The sequence below is a fragment of the Canis lupus genome, chromosome 23, assembly GCF_003254725.2.
Source record: "Canis lupus dingo isolate Sandy chromosome 23, ASM325472v2, whole genome shotgun sequence".
Classification (NCBI taxonomy): Eukaryota; Metazoa; Chordata; class Mammalia; order Carnivora; family Canidae; genus Canis; species Canis lupus.
Window position 1 is genome coordinate 24071246 of NC_064265.1, and position 6000 is coordinate 24077245.

At 37.0% G+C, this 6000-nt stretch overlaps 1 long non-coding RNA gene across 4 annotated transcripts in view; it reads left to right on the forward strand.

The window, feature by feature from the left end:
- Window positions 1-5221, forward strand: part of LOC112661207 (uncharacterized) — a 93739-nt gene extending 88518 nt beyond the window's left edge. For all 4 annotated transcript variants that reach the window (XR_004808654.2, XR_003137507.3, XR_003137508.3 and 1 more), the window contains one exon: window positions 5000-5221. This is a non-coding gene — a long non-coding RNA (uncharacterized LOC112661207). The remainder of the gene's footprint in view (window positions 1-4999) is intronic.
- The last annotated feature ends 779 nt before the right edge of the window (window positions 5222-6000 follow it).

Here is a 6000-nt window from a genome sequence, read left to right on the forward strand (position 1 = left end):
AGGGAAATAAAAACAAAAATAAACTATTAGGACTACTTCAGAATAAAAAGCTTCTGCACAGTGAAGGAAACAATCAATAAAACTAACAGGCAACCTACTGAATGGAAGACGATATTTGCAAATGACATATCTGATAAAGTTAGTATCCAAAATAGATAAAGAACTTAAGTCAACACCCACAAACAAATAATTCAATGAAAAACTGGGCAGAAGACATTAATAGACATTCCTCCAAAGAAGACATCCAGATGGCCGACAGACACACTAAAAGATGCTCAATATTACTCATCATGAGGGAAATGCAAATCAAAACTACAATGAGATATCACCTAACACCTGTCAGAATGGCTAAAATCAAAAACACAAGAAATCACAAGTGTTGACGAGGATGTGGAGAAAAAGGAGCCCTCTTGCACTGTTGGTAGGAATGCAAACTGGTGGAGCCATTGTGGAAAGCAGTATGGAGTTTCTTCAAAAAATTAAGAATAGAACTCTTCTATAGCACAGTAATTGCACTACTAGGTATTTACCCAAAAAATACAAAAACAGTAATTCAAAAGGATACATGCTCCCCTGTGTTTATAGCAACATTATTTACAATAACTCTATTGTGGAAGCAGCCCAGGTGTCCACCAACAGATAAATAAAGAAGATGTGGTACATATATACAATGGGATATTATTCAGTCATAAAAAGGAGTGAAATCTTGTCATTTACAATGGCATGGACGAAGCTAGAGAGAATAACACTAAGCAAAGAAAGTCATTCAGAGAACTGAAATATACCAGATGATTTCCCTCATATGTGGAATTTAAGAAACAAAACAAATAATCAAAGGAAAGAAAAAGAGAGAAACCAAGAAATAGACACTTAACTGTAAAGAACAAACTGATGGTTACCAGATGGGAGGTATAGGAGGATGGGTGAAATGGGTGATAGGGATGAGTGCACTTGTGATGATGTTGTACACTTGGAACAGATATAATACTGTATGTTTTGAAATTAGTGAAAAGAAAGGTAATAATGTTGAAATCAATCTAAGTGTGAAATATATCCTCTGCTGAACAAATATCAGTAAATTTGCTTTTTTTTTTTTTTTTCCATGCAAGAAGCAAGATTTGCCCATGATTAAGATTCCTCTTGATGCCTAATAAAAGGTTACTAGATTCCTTAGCTTGGAAAACTCAGTGTTGAACAACCATTTCTTTTGCAGAATTTCTCAGAGTCTAAACAGATTTTTCTAGTAGTGCCTATAGAATCTGCTCCCCAAACTTATTTGATAATAGAATCCCTTTATAAGACCCATCTGTAGGAATTAATATTCTCCCAACATGCATGAGAAATGTTATCCAAAAGGTCTCTGCAATTCTCTTTCATGAGCCTCAGAATATCTTTAATAGACCTTATTAGATATTATTCGTTCTGAAGCACTTTCCACATACTATTTTTAATTCTCAAACTATCATGTATGTAAGCATTATTATTCATACTACAATTAAAGAATGAGATTCAGAGAGGTTAATGGATCTTCCCAAAGCTGCAAAGCTAGTAAATAATGGAGCTGTGTTTTAAACTGATAACTGGTCAATCTATAGCTTTTTTGTTTCCTGTGTAAATATGATTAAATGTCAGAGTTCCTCACTCTGTGTTTGCTAAAGAAGGTGGTACTCTTCTATCCCTTAGAATTAATTATAATAAGGAATACTCTTTTGATAAACTTGATGTTTGATTTAAATGGCTATTGTAGAAGGTGAACTGATTAGGAAAACAAAGGAATGAAATCATTCCATATGAAGCAGGACATAACCAAATTTGTTGCTGAGTAAGACTTGAAAATTATTTTCAAGGCTGCATTAATGCATCATCTACTGGCTTTCCCCTGGCTCATGCTGTTACTTTGCCAGATTCAGATTTGATTTAATAAGCAACAGCTTAAGAAAAATCATTTATGGAATACCCTTGCAATGCTTAAAAACATGTTCAACTTGAAAGCATCTTGGAGACTTTATTGAACCAGAAGGGTGGTATCCTGCACAGCTCTTATTTTGCTTTGAAATAAAAGCCTCTACTGGTCTTGTCCTTGTACTCTTATTTGTGAAGCCCAGTTTAGAAGTTTAAATGTTTTCCTGTAGGAACAATTCTTGCTATTTTACCTTTACTTCTTCTACGTTAAATGCTTGAGGAGCACAACGGACAAATTCAATGGCCTCTCCCTCCCAGCCATACCTTTCTTTGTAACAAAGGTCTTTGTATTCCAAATGGATTATTTCTAAAGAGACCTGTTCAAGGAATAAGCTTACTTTCTTAATTCTAGCACTATCCAGTTGAAAACAAAAAAATCCAAATTCTCCTTTCAACTGCACTGTGAAATTGTTTTCAGTTTATTTCATGAATTCAGAGTGTTTGATTATAATAAACGGTTGAATTTTTTTTTCTTATGTGACACTATCTTCTGACCTAAACTTCAATTCCTTTTCTTGACTCTATTTTTACTATAAATGTGGAATCCTGAAGCTGTTAGATTGTGTCTCTTGAAGCCACTTTCCTGTTTCTCACATAGCTTAGAGCCTGGGAGCACAGGTTTGTCATAGATCTCGGGGTATTCAACCAAAGTGCCTTTCTTTGAAGATTCTTTCACATTTACTACAATGGCTCTTTAAATGGAGCAATCTTCTGATAGAGGAGGTAGGAGAAGTTAGGGGAAAAAAGGCCATAGTGACCTGGGGATATGAGTAGGGTTGTCAGATAAAATGCAGAAGACTGTTGACTTTGAAATTCAGATCAATGAAATAGTAGAAATATGTCCCAAATACTGCACAGGACATACTTATACTGAATAATTCTGCATTATTATCAGATATTTAAAGTTAATGTGGCTGTCTGTAGTTTTATTTGCTAAATCAACAGCCCTAGAAATTGGAGAAGTGTAAATACAGAGGGCAAGACGTGAGAGACTGCAACATAGAGCTGAATCTACCTTTACAGCATGGAAACAGAGGAACTGAGGCAGGAGGATGACAACATGCAGGCATAAAAAGGGAAAAAGAAAATACGCTTCTTAATTTCAGGAGTTACCCTTCCTGGGAATATTTAAGAAATAAAATGAAAATAACCTAATCATTTTTGTAAACAAATACAATTAGATAAAACTTCAGATGTTAATGTTTTCTCACTTTGTCATCTAGAACATCAAATCTGAGCCTTTGCAAATTCTGAATTCAAGCTTGTTAATTTTTATGTTATTCCTTTTTTTACATGAAATAATGACAGCAGAATTGTGTTTTCTACAGTTTATTTTTTTATTTTTATTTTTTATTCTTTTAAAGATTTTATTTATTTATTCATGAGAGACAGACAGAGAGAGAGAGAGAGAGAGAGAGATTGAGGCAGAGGGAGAAGCAGGCTCCATGCAGGAAGCCTGACATGGGACTCAGTCCCAGGTGTCCAGGATCAGGCCCTAGGCTGAAGGCGGCGCTAAACCACTGAGCTACCTGGGCTGCCCCCAGTTTAGTTTTTTAAAAATAAAATTGCATTCCCTTGGAAAATAAGTTGGGTTCCAGGATATGTTATCAAGATGGTAACGTTTGCCCACTGTTTTCTTCTCATCTGTGTTCTGAGCATGTAACTGATTCTTCTGCAAATGGACCTCTGAGCTATTTTGACCCAGTGGAAACCTTCAGTTCCACAAAACTAGTCTCCCTGACTAGGAAAAACCTAAAAAAATAATGCTAAAATTGCTTCTGAGGGAACTGGAGAGTGAAGTGAGTAAATATGACTATTAAAGCAGTCAGTGTGAAGGAAGGAAAAAGCTCCTAGAATGGGGGAAAAAAAAAAAGAGGTTGAAACAGAATGGGAAGGTGGGGATAGCAATTCCTGGTGAGGGTCTGTACTTGTGGACTGATGAAGGGATGCATTCTTGGAGGTATGGCTGTGGAGGTGCATCTCTGTAGTGGACACAGAGATCCCCAGCCTTCTAAACTACATCAGATTGCTGGAGCATATAAAGAGTACAGTCAGCCCTGAAGGAGCCCAGAGAGCTAGGCCCATAATGCCTCAGTGGCAATCATAATCAACTGATGACCAAGAGACTGCCTCATTTCTAGAAATTACTAGAGACTCAGAACTTTTGCATAACACTGGGCAGGAGTGGGAGAGGGAGAGGTCATCACATCAACTGTGATTAAATTTCCCAGCAGCAGAGCAGGAGGATGCAGAATTAAACTGATTCAGGGAAAATAAAGTGAAATTTACTGCGTGCCCATGGCCTCAGATTCATTCCTACCCCACACATTTGCTTCATCTGAATTCCACGCTTATCAATAACTAGGAAGAATCCTTTTAGTTTTTTTCTCATAATTATGCCTAAGGTATCATGATGTGGAATACCAATTTCATCAATTTGTTCCCAAGGTATTGTGGGTTCCAGAGAAATTCCCAAATTGCTTGATTTTGATTCAACTAAGACAGACTCTAATTGTGTCGCCTCTAAGATTTGGAAATAATTGAATCTCTGTTTCTGTCTTTTGATCCAAGTCCTAGCAAGTAGTTCTCAGTATAATAATATTTTCCTAGTATTACTTCAGCAGTCAAACAAGACTATAATCCAAAAAGCCCCCTGTATTCACAGAGACAATGCTCTTATGATGAAACCACAGAAAGAAGTTGTAATTAATGCAAGAAATAATGCGAACAATCTATTAACATAATCTGAATGAAATCCTTGCACTGTTAAATGCAGACACTAAGTGCTCATATAATACTTTATTAATTAACAAAGTATTTATCCACAGGGAAATGAGGATAAGAGACCATATACTTTGTCAGACTACAGGAAAATGTATTAGTGCTTCATAAGAAATGCATACAATTCAAACAATAGCATGATTATCTTTTTAAAGCAATTACATTTAATCTCAGAAGAAAGAATAAATACATTAATTCTTCTATGTTCCCTGATAAGCCACCAAGATACATAAGTGATCATTTTCTTTTCCTACAGCTCTGGAGGCTGGTGGCAATCCAGTGTGTGCTGCTCAGACAACTTATGCAGTGAAATATCACTTAGCACATGAAAACACATTATGAGATTAACTGACTTTTGGCTGAATAGAATTCTCTTCCCTGGGAAGCCACGGTTTGTACTTGACTTTGCACATTCCTTTCAGCTTTGGAGACTTGGATGATGAGAAGGTGTATCTCCCATACATAATAAAAGAGTTCAGTACTGAATTCCAAGTCTTTTTTCTTATCCTGGTATGCTGCGCTGAACCAAGTATCATCACTGAGAATGTTTTTTACCTTGAAAACTCCAGATGCAATGAAATCAAAGGATTTCCATGATTTCTTTCCCTTGGTTCCATTCAGGCTCTTCTTGACCCTCCAGAACTGGAAGCCAATAACAGAAATTATAACCCTCATCTGCATTTAGCTGATTGTGACAACCATACAATGATCTACCCACGTGCCATGTAGCCACCAACTAATGTGAGAGACCTTTGGCCAACCAATCTTTGTTCATCACCTCCTAAGCCACACCCAGGCCTTCCCAGCTGCAGTTTCCAATGTATTATTCCTTGTCTATCAGTCTGAAAAATCAGCTCCAACTGCTCCTATAGCTGCTCTATGGATGCTGCTTTTCTTGGCTGCCCGTACTTCAGAAATGGCTCTTTCTGGTTTACCCAGGGGCCCTAGACCAGGGTACTCTGTGTCCTAGATGCTGTCACCCTTTCCTGAAGTTACAGCAAAGGGATGGGAGCTGGTGCAAAGCTACAGAGAGATTGCATGGCTAACTAGTCCATGTATTTCTTAAATACCCTCTTATTCAAGACTAGACTTGGAAACAGGGGGCCTAAATGTCAAATGCCCTAGATGCCACATGGTGTGACAATGAGAAAATAATCGAACACTCCAAGGCTTCTGTTTCATAATCTATAAAATGGTGGTACTAATTACTTTCCTGTTATTTCCCAGGGACTGTAGAGATGGACAATTATTACTATA